Raw genomic sequence first — 12,417 nt, forward strand, 5'->3', positions numbered from 1 at the left:
GAACACTAAAAGCCAATAAAAAATTTATGGGAGAAAGGATAGATACAACCTGATCTGCTCGAGCTTCTGAAGTTTAATTGCCTTTTGACTTTTTCATCTGATCAATGAATTCTTTGAAAGCTCTGCTTTGTACCTGGTAACTGATACACTAAGTGTTAGATTCATCCTGCATACATCAAAACAAATGTCAGCACATATGAAATGAAATACTGAATAAAGAAAAATACTGAAATGAAAAACAAATTAATGTACATATGATACATCCCTCTGGTCAAATCCTCATGCCTTCGTGAGATGCACTATCTCACACTCACCATTCTGTAAGGAATCTGAAATGAAGGGCTTCAGTCTTTGCCCATTAACCTTGAATGTACCTTGGGTCATAGGATCAAATAATGTCACTGCTCCATGTGGAAACACTTCTTTCACTATGTACGGTCCCGTCCATCTCGATCTCAACTTCCCTGGGAATAAATGCAAACGAGAATTGTATAGCCACACTTTCTGCTCTGGCTCAAACACTTTTCTGACAATGTGTTTATCATGAAATGCTTTAGTGCGAGCTCTGTATAATTTGGCATTCTCATATGCATCATTCCTGAGTTCCTCTAATTCTGAGAGCTGCAGTGCTTTAGCTTTGTCAGCCTGGGCGAGGTCAAAATTCAACTTCTTGATGGCCCAATACGCTCTGTGCTCCAGCTCGACAGGAAGATGGCATGCTTTCTCGAATACAAGGCGATACGGGGACATGCCAATGGGGGTCTTAAATGCAGTTCTATATGACCAAATTGCATCATCTAAGTGTTGGGACCAATTCTTGCGGTCCGGGCGAACTGTCTTCTCTAAAATTCGCTTAATCTCACTATTTGACACCTCTACCTGTCCACTAGTCTGCGGATGATACGAAGTGGTAAATCTATGATTGACAGAATATCTTCTCAGCAGAGAAGCTATCTATATATTCCTAAAATGCTTGCCACCATTGCTAATCATCGCACGTGGCACACCAAAACGACTGAAAATGTTGTGCTTAATGAACTTAAGCACCACTCTATGATCATTGGTCTTGGTTGCCACAGCCTCGACCCACTTGGGCACATAATCAACCGCCACAAGAATGTATAGGTTTCCGAATGAAGGCAAAAATGGTCCCATGAAATCAACGCCCCAAACATCAAAAAACTTGACTATCAAGATCGGGAGCAAGGGCATCATGTCCCTCTTGGACATGTTCCCAATCTGCTGACATCTAATACATCGCCTACAAAACTCATGCGCATCCTTGTGGAGTGTAAGCCAATAAAATCCAGACTGCAAAACCTTTGCATCCGTCTTCCTACTGCTAAAATGTCCTCCACAGGCTAAAGAATGGGAAAAACTAAGAATGGACTCGTACTCCTCCTCTGGCACACATCTCCTAATGATCTGGTCTGCGCAATATCGGAACAACTCTGGTTCATCCCAATAATAGTGCCTTACCTGAGATAGGAATCTCTCTCGCTCATTCTTATTCCAATGCTCAGGTATCTGTCTCGAAACCAGATAGTTCACAATATCCGCAAACCAGGGTAACTGCGATGTTCTGACTGACATGATATGCTCTTCGAAGAAAGAATCACTGATCGGCCTTTGATTCTGCGTGGTCCCCACGATCAGTCTAGAAAGATGGTATGCTATTACATTCTCGCTTCCCTTCTTATCTCGAATCTTGAGATCAAACTCTTGTAGTAGCAGGACCCAACGAATGAGTCTCGATTTGGTGTCTTTCTTGTTCAACAAATATTTCAATGCAGCATGGTCAGAATAGACAACCACCTTCAAACCGAGTAAATAGGACCTAAACTTGTCCAATGCGAATACTACAGCAAGTAGCTCCTTCTCTGTTGTGGTATAATTCATCTGAGCATCAAACAGAGTTCTACTTGCGTAGTAGATCACATAGGGCTTCCTATCAATGCGCTGTCCTAAAATAGCCCCCATAGCATAGTCAGATGCATCGCACATAATCTCAAATGGGAGATTCCAATCCGGAGGTCTCAGAATGGGCGCAGTAATCAAGGCCTCTTTGAGAATCTCAAAAAAAATTTATAGTGATTCAATCATGCATATATGTCTTCTAAGGCACTCAAAATAATTTCATAGTGATTGAATCATGCATACATCTATTCTACGGCTGTGAAAAAACTTTCATAGTCATTCAATCATGCATATATGTGTTCTAAGTCTTTCAAAAAAAATTCTTTGTGATTCAATCTTGCATATATCTGTTCTAAGGTTGCCAAAAAAAATTATAGTGATTCAATCACGCATTTATGTGTTCTAATGCTATCAAATTTTTTTTTGTAGTTATTCAATCATGCATATATGTGTTCTAAGGCTATAAAAAAAAATTATAGTGATTCAATCATGCATATATGTGTTTTAAGGATATCAAAAAAGATTCATAGTCACTCAATCATGCATTTATCTATTCTAAGGCAGTAAAAAAAAATTATAGTGATTCAATCATGCATATATGTGTTCTAAGGCAATAAAAAAAATTCATTATGATTCAATCATGCATACATCTATTCCAAGGCTGTCAAAAAAATTTCATAGTGACTCTATCATGCATATATGTGTTCTAACGTTGTCAAAAATATTTCATAGTGATTCAATCATTCATACATGTGTTATAAGGCTGTCAAAAAAAATTTCGTTATGCATATATGTATTCTAAGGCTGCTAAAAAATATCATAGTGATTCAATCATGTATATATATGTTCTAAGGTTGTCAAAAAAATTTATAGTGATTCAATCATGCAAATATGTGGTCTAATGCTGTCAAAAAAAATTTATAGTGATTCGATCATGCATATATGTGTTCTAAGGTTCTCAAAAAAAAATCATAGTGATTCAATCATGCATATATGTGTTTTAATTCTATGGAAAATATTTCATACTGATTCAATATTGCATATATGTGTTTTAAGTCTGTCAAATTTTTTTTATAGTGATTCAATCTTGTATATATTTGTTCTAAGGTTATAAAAAAATTTATAGCAATTCAATCACGCATATATGTGTTCCAATGCTGTCAAAAAACAATTGTAGAGATTTAATCATGCATATATGTGTTCTAAGGCTGTCAGAAAATATCATAACGACTCAATCATGCACATATATGTATTAAGGCTGTCAAAAAAATTTCATAGTGACTCAATCATTTATATCTATGTTCTAAGGCACTCAAAAAAATTTCATAGTGAATCAATCAAGCATACATCTGTCCTAAGGCTGTCAAAAAAACTTCCTAGTGACTCCATCATGCATACAACTGTTCTAAGTTTGTCAAAAACAAATTATAGTGATTCAATCATCCATATATGTGTTGTAAGATTGTCTAAAAAGTTTCATAGTGATTCAATCATGCATATATGTGTTGTAAGATTGTCTAAAAAGTTTCATAGTGATTCAATCATGCATATATGTGTTCTAAGTTTGTCAAAAAAAAATCATAGTGAATTCAATCATGCATATATGTGTTCTAAGGTTGTAAAAAAAAATTCATAGTGATTCAATCATGCATATTTGTGTTCTAAGGTTGTCAAAAAAATTCTATAGTGATTCAATCATGCTTATATGTGTTCCAAGGCTGTCAAAAAAATTTCATAGTGATTCAATCATATATATATATATGTTCTAAGGTTGTCAAAAAAATTTTATAGTGATTCAATCATGCAAATATGTGTTCTAATGCGGAAAAAGTAAATTCGTAGTGATTCATTCAATCATGCATATATGTGTTCTAAGCTTCTACAAAAAATTTCATAGTGATTTAATCTTGTATTTATATTTTCTAAGTTTGTCAAAAAAAAATTATAGTGATGCAGTTACGCATATATGTGTTCTAATGCTGTGGAAAAAAATTGTAGTGATTCAATCATGCATATATGGGTTCCAAGGCTATCAAAAAAAATTCATAGTGATTCAATCATCCATATATGTGTTCTAAGGCTATCAAAAAAAATCCACAGTTATTCAATCATGTATATATATGTGTTCTAAGGTTGTCAAAAAAATTTCAATCATGCGTATATGTTTTCTAAGGCTGTCAAAAAAATTTCATAGTGATTCAATCATGCATATATGTATTCTAAGGCAATAAAAAAAAATTACAGTTATTCAATCATGCATACATCTGTTCTAAGGTTGTCAAAAAAATTTCGCAGTGACTCAATCATGCATATATGTGTTCTAAGGCTATCATAAAAATATCATAGTGATTCAATCATGTATATAAGTATTCTAAGGTTTTAAAAAAAAAATTATAGTGATTCAATCATGCAAATATGTGTTCTAGTGTAGTAAAAAAAAATCATAGTGATTCGATCATACATATATGTCTTCTAAGGTGGTCAAAAAAATTTCATAGTGATTTAATCATGCATATATGTGTTTTAATCTTGTAGAAAAAAATTCATAGTCATTCAATATTGCATATATGTGTTCTAAGTCTGTCAAAAAAATTTAATAGTGATTCAATCTTGCATATATTTGTTCTAAGGTTCTAAAAAAAAAAATTAGAATTTTAATCATGCATATATGTCTTCTAATTCTATCAATTTTTTTTTGTAGAGATTCAATCATGTATATATGTGTTCTAAGGCTCTCAAAAAAATTTCATAGTGATTCAATCATGCATATATGTGTTCTAAGGCTGTCAAAAAATTTCATAGTGATTTAATCATGCGTATATGTGTTGTAGGGCTGTTAAAAAAAATTCATAGTGACTCAGTCATCCATTTATCTTTTCTGAGGCAGTCAAAAAAATTTGATAGTGATTCAATCATGCATATATGTGTTCTAAGGCAATCAAAAAAATTTCATAGTTATTCAATCATGCATACATTTGTTCTAAGGCTGTGAAAAAAAATTCAGATTTATTCAATCATGCATATATGTGTTCTATGGCTGTCAAAAAACTTTCAATTATGCATATATGTATTCTAACGCTGTTAAAAAAATATCATAGTGATTTAATAATGCATATATATGTTCTAACATTGTCAAAAAAACTTCATAGTGATTCAATCATGCATATATGTGTTCTAAGCCTCTCAATAAAATTTCATAGTGATTCAATCTTGCGTATATATGTTCTAAGGTTGTCAAAAAATTCTTATACCGATTCAATCATGCAAATATGTGTTCTAACGCTGTCCAAAAAATCTTGTAGTGATTCAATCCCACATATATCTGTTCTAATGCTCTCACAAAAATTACAGTGATTCAAGCCTGCATATATGTGTTTGAAGACTGTAAAAAAAAATCAATAGTGATTCAATCATGCATATATGTCTTCTAAGGTTGTCAAAAAAATTTCATAGTGATTCAATCATGCATACAAATGTTCTAAGGCTGTCAAAAAAAATTCATAGTGATTTTTTCATGCATATGTGTTCTGAGGGTGTCCAAAAAATTTCAGTGATACAATCATGCATATATGTGTTCTAAGGTTGTCAAAAAATTTTAATAGTGATTCAATCATGCATATATCTGTTCAAAGGTTGTCAAAAAAAATTCCAATGATTCAATCATGCATATATTTGATCTAATGATGTCAAAAAAAAATTATAGGGATACAAACATGCATATATATGTTCTAAGGTTGTCAAAAAAATTTAATAGTGATTCAGTCATGCATCTATGTGTTCTAAGGTTGTCATAAAAAAATTATATTCATTCGATCATGCATATATGTGTTCTAATGTTGACAGAACAATTTCATAGTGATTCAATAATGCATATATGTGTTCTAAGGTTGTCAAAAAAAATTCATAGTGATTCAATCATGCATATATCTATTCTAAGATTGTCTAAAAAATTTCAAAGTGTCTCAATCATGCATATGTGTTCTAAGTTTGTCACAAAAAATTCATAGTGATTCAATCTTGCATATATATGTTCTAAGGTTGTTAAAAAAAAATTATAGTAATTCAATCACGCAAGTATGTGATCTAATGCCGTCAAAAAAATCTTATAGTGATTCAATCATGCATATATGTGTTCTAACAATGTCAAAAAAAAATCATAGTGATTCAATCATGCATATATGTGTTCTAAGTGTGTGAAAAAAAATCATAGTGGATCATTCTTGCATATATTTGTTCTTAGGCTGTCAAAAAAAATTATAGTTATTCAATCATGCATATATTGTTTCTAATGCTGTCAAAAAAAATTTTTAGTGATTCAATCATGCATATATGTGTTCTTAGGATATCAAAAAAAAATTATAGTGACCCAATTATGCTCATATGTGTTTTAAGGCCGTCAAAATTTTTTTATAGTGACTCAATCATGCATATATGTGTTTTAAGACTGTCAAATTTTTTTTATAGTGACTCAATCATGCCTATATGTTTTCTAATGTTGTCAAAAAAATTTCATAGTGATTCAATCATGCATATATGTGTTCAAAGAATATAAAAAAGATTCCATAGTGATTCAATCATGCATATATGTGTTTTAAAGCTGTCAAAAAAATTTCATAGTGATTCAATCATGCATATATGTGTTCTAAGGGTGTCAAAAAAAATTTATAGTGATTCAATCTTGCATGTATGTGTTCTAAGCTTGTCAAAAAAATTTCATAGTGATTCGTGTTCTATAGATGTCAAAAATAATTTATACTAATTCAATCGTGCATATATGTGTTCTAATGTTGTCAACAAAAATTTATAGTCATTCAATCATGCATATATGTGTTCTAATGTTGTTAAAAAAATTTCATAGTGATTAAATCATGCATATATGTGTTCTAAGGCTATCAAAAAACTTTTGTAGTGATTCAATCATGCATATATGTGTTCTAAGGCTGTCAAAGAAAAATTCATAGTGATTTAATAATGCATAATTGGGTTCTAAGTTTGCCAAAAAAAATTCATAGTGATTCAATATTCCACATATTTGTTATAGAGTTGTCAAAAATTTTTTATAGTGATTCAATAACACATGTATCTATTATAATGCAATCAAAAAAATCTTGTAGTGATTCAATCATGCATATATGTGTTCTAACATTGTCAAAAAAATTTCATAGTGATTCAATCATGCAAATATGTCTTCTAAGGATGTCAAAAAAATTCCATAGTGATTTAATCATGCATATATGTGTTCTATGGCTGTCAAAAAAAATTATAGTTATATTCAATCAAGCATATATTTTTTCTAATGATGTCAAAATTTTTTTATAGTGATGCAATCATGCATATATGTGTTCTAAGGCTGTTAAAAAAAAAATTATAGTCACTCAATCATGCATATATGTGTTTTAAGGTTGTCAAAAAAATTTCATAGTGACTCAATCATGCATATATGTATTCTAATGTTGTCAAAAAAAATTCATAGTGATTTAAACATGCATCTATGTGTTCAATGGATGTCCAAAAAATTCCATAGTGATTCAATCTTGCATATATGTGTTCTGAGGCTGTCCAAATTTTTTTTATAGTGATTCAATCTTGCATATATGTGTTCTAAGGCAGTCAAAAAAATTTCATAATGATTCAATCTTGAATATATGTGTTCTTCACTTGTCAAAAAAAAATTGTAGTGATTCAATAATGCATATATGTGTTCTAATGTTGCCAAAAAAAATTTGTGATTCAATCATGCATATATGTGTTTTAAGGCCGTCAAAAAAATTTCATACTCAATCAAGCATGCATATATGGGTTCTAAGGCTTTCAAACAAAATTCATAGTATTTCAATCACGTATATTTATGTTCTAAGGTTTTCAAAAAAAATTTATAGTGATTCAATCACGAAAATATGTGTTCTAATGATGTCTAAAAAAATTCATAGTGATTCAATCATGCATATATGTGTTCTAAGGCACTCAAAAAAACTTCATAGTCATTCAATCATGCATACATCTATTCTAAGTCAGTCAAAAAAATTTCATAGTGACTTAATCATGCATACATTTGTTCTAAGGTTGTCAAAAAAAATTCAAAGTGATTCAATCATGCATACATTTGTTCTAAGGTTGTAAAAAAAAATTGATATTGATTCAATCATGCAAATATGTGTTCTGATGTTGTCAAAAAAATTTCATAGTGACTCAATCATGGATATATGTGTTCTAACATTGTGAAAAAAAAATCATAGTGATTCAATCATGCATATATGTGTTCTAAGGCTGTAAAAAAAAAATCATAGTAATTCAATCATGCATATATGCAATCTAAGGCTATTAAAAAAAATTCATAGTGACTCAATCATGTATATTTGTGTGTTAAGGCTGTCAACAAAATTTCATAGTGACTCAATCATTTATACATGTGTTCTAACGTTGTCAAAAAAAATTTATAGTGATTCAATCATGTATATATATGTTCCGAGCCTATCAAAAAATATTCATTGTGATTCAATCATGCATATATGTGTTCTAAGGCTGTCAAAAAAAATTCATGATGACTCAATCACGCATATATGTGTTCTAAGGCTGTAAAAAAAATCATAGTGTTTCAATCATGCATATATGTCTTCTAAGGCACTCAAAATAATTTGTAGTGATTCAATCATGCATACATCAGTTCTAAGGCTGTAAGAAAATATTTATATTGATTCAATCATGCATATTTGTGTTCTAAGTCTGTCAAAAAAAGTTTATTGTGACTCAATCTTGCATATATCTATTCTAAGGTTGTCAAAAAAAAATTATAGTGATTCAATCACGCATATATGTCTTCTAATCTTGTCGAAAAAAATTTGTAGTGATTTAATCTTGCATATGTGTGTTCTAAGGCTATCAAAAAGATTTCATAGTGATTCAATCAGGCATACTTCTGTTCTAAGGTTGTCAAAAAAATTCATAGTTTCAATCATTTATGTATGTGTTCTAAGTCTGGGACAAAAATTTTATAGTGATTCAATCACGCATATATGCTTTCTAATACTGTAAAAAAAAAATTTAGTGATTGAATCTTGGATATATGTGTTCTAAGGATGTCAAAAAAAAATCATAGTGATTTAATCTTGCATATATGTGTTCTAACATGATAAAAAAACTTCATAGTGATTCAATCATGCATATATGTGTTTGAACGTTGTCAAAAAAATTCATAGTGATTTAATCATGCATATATGTCTTCTAAGGCTATCAAAAAACTTCCATAGTTATTCAATCATGCATATATGTGTTTTAAGGTTGTCAAAAAACTATCATAGTGATTCAATCATCCATATATGTGTTCTAAGGTTGTCAAAAAAATTTCAGAGTGAATCAATCTTGCATATATGTGTTCTAAGCTTGTCAAAAAAAAATTAGAGTGATTCAATCATGCATATATGTGTTCTAATGCTGTCAAAAAAATTTTATTGTGATTCAATAATGCATATATGTGTTCTAAGGCTGTCAAAAAAATTTCATAGTGAATCAATCATGAATATATGTGTTCTAAGGCTAGCAAAAAAATTTCATAGTGATTTAATCATGTATATATGTGTTCTAAGGTAGTCAAAAAAAAAATTATAATGATTCAATCATGCAAATATGTGTTCTAACATTGTCAAAAAATATTCATAGTGACTCAATCGTGCATATATGTATTCTAAGGATGTCAAAAAAAAATTATAGTGACTCAATCATGCATATATGTGTACTAAGGCAGCCAAAAAAATTTCATAGTGATTCAATCATGCAGGTATGTGTTCTAAGGCACTCAAAAAAATTTCTTGGTGATTCAATCATGCGATTACATGTTGTAAGGCTGTCAGAAAAATTTCATTGTGATTTAATCTCGCATATATGCATTCTAAGGCTGTCAAAAAAATTTCATAGTGACTCAATCATGAATATATGTGTGTTAAGGCTGTCAAAAAATTTTCATAGTGACTCAATCATGTATATATCTTTTCTAAGGCACTCCAAAAAAATTCATAGTGATTCAATCAGACATACATTTGTTCTAAGGTTGTCAAAAAAAAAATCATAGTGACTCAATAAGGCATATCTGTGTTCTAAGGCTCTCAAAAGAAATTATAGTGATTTAATCATGCATATATGTGTTGTAAGGCACTCAAAAAAATTTCATAGTGATTCAATCATGCAAACATTTGTTCTAAGGTTGTCAAAAAATATTCATATTGATTCAATCAAGCATATATGTGTTCTAAGGCACTCAAAAACTTTTTATAGTGATTCAATCAGGCATACATCAGTTCTAAGGTTGTCTTAAAAAATTTATAGTGACTCTATCATGCATATATGTGTTCGAACGTTGTCAAGAAATTTCATAGTGATTCAATCATGCATATATCTGTTCTAAGGCTGTCAAAAAAATTTCATAGTCATTCAATCATGCATATATGTGTTCTAAGGTTGTCAAAAAAATTTTATAGTGATTCAATCATGCATATATGTGTTCTAAGGTTGCCAAAAAAAATTCATTGTGATTCAATCTTGCATATATATGTTCCAAGGTTGTCAAAAAAAAATTATAGTGATTGAATCATTCATATACATGTTCTAATGTTGTCAAAAAAATTTTATTGTGATTCAATCATTCAATTATGTGTTCGAAGGATGTCAAAATTTTTTTATAGTGAATCAATCATACATATATATGTTCTAAGGCTAGCAAAAAAAATTCATAGTGATTTAATCATGTATATATGTATTCTAAGGTTGTCAAAAAAATTTTATAATGATTCAATAATGCAAATATGTGTTCTAATGTTGTCAAAAAAAATCATACTGATTCAATCATGCATATATGTGCTCAAAGGCACTCAAAACAATTTCATAGTGATTCAGTCATGCATACATATGTTCTAAGGCTATCAAAAAAAAATCATAGTGACTTTATCATGCATACATCTGTTCTAAGGTTGTCAAAAAGATTTCATAGTTATTCAATCATGCATATTTGCGTTCAAACATTGTCCAAAAAAGTCATAGTTACTCAATCATGCGTTTATGTGTTCTAATGCTGTCAAAAAAAATTCATTGTGACTCTATCATGTATACATTTGTTCTAAGGTTGTCAAAAAAATTTCATAGTGATTTAATCATGCATATATGTGTTCTAACGTTGTCAACAAATTTTTATAGTGAATCAATCATGCATATATGTGTTCTAACATTGAAAAAAAAATCATGGTGAATCAATCATGCATATATGTGTTCTAAGGCTGTCAAAAAAATTTCATAGTGATTCAATCATGTAAATATGTGTTCTAATGTTGTCAAAAAAAATTCATAGTGATTCAATCATGCATATTTGTGTTCTAAGTCTGTCAAAAAATGTTCATAGTGATTCAATCTTGCATATATCTGTTCTAAGGTTGTAAAAAAAAATTTTATAGTGATTCAATCATGCATATATGTGTTTTAATCATGTCAAAAAAAAATTATAGTGATTCAGTCATGCATATGTGTGTTCTAAGGCTATCAAAAAAATTTCATAGTGATTCAAATATGCGTATATGTTTCCTAAGGCTGTCAAAAATATTTCATAGTGACTCAATCATGCATATATATGTTCTAAGGATGTCAAAAACAATTCATAGTGACTTAATCATGCATATATGTGTTGTAAGGCACCCAAAAAAAGTTCATAGTGATTCAATCATGCATACATCTGTTGTAAGGCTGTAAAAAAAAATTCATAGTGACCCTATGTAACGCCCCAAATATTTAGCTTTAAAATTTTGGAATAATTTTTTTTTTGTCTAAACTTCTAAACTACAACTGAAAAGCTTTATTAAATCCTTAGTCAAATTATTTGGGCGGGTTACAAGTAATAGCACAGACTCGAGGCATTTAAGTAAAATAAATTCTTGCATTGAAATACTACAAGTTATCATTTACAACTTGAAGATTTATTACAAGTCAGAAATCCTCAGGACATCCAAAGAAGATATGGTCACATGACACTGTCCGCAGCGATGACCGCAATTGCTCGCATTACTGTTTTCCTGAAAATATTAATTCAGAAGGAGTCAGACTACCACGTCTAAGTAAGAAGCATAATATCCATATGAATGTGCACAGTGTCATGTGTACAACTATATGTGCAACATGTTTAGATAGAACTAATAACCATTTAATAAATGATAAATGTATAGGCCACTAAAGTCAAGTATTTCATAATATATTCCATCAACATCAAAGCACGATGCATCACATGCATAAACCATATTCATATAAGTAACAACTTTGGAACTAATATGGATGTACACCTGACTTAACTAAAGCATTTCATGTAAAGTGTGTATAAAACACCAACACCAATGTTCAACACTTCGTTCATAAGTTGTCACAATTTCCATATAAAGGAAAACCAATTTGAATCCTGCACCACAAGATTCACAACTTACTCTAACAATTGCAACATCAAGCAATATGCAAATCCCGGGAAACCAGTAA

This window comes from Nuphar pumila, chromosome 16, assembly GCF_984573655.1.
Source record: "Nuphar pumila chromosome 16, dmNupPumi1.hap1.1, whole genome shotgun sequence".
Lineage (NCBI taxonomy): Eukaryota > Viridiplantae > Streptophyta > Magnoliopsida > Nymphaeales > Nymphaeaceae > Nuphar > Nuphar pumila.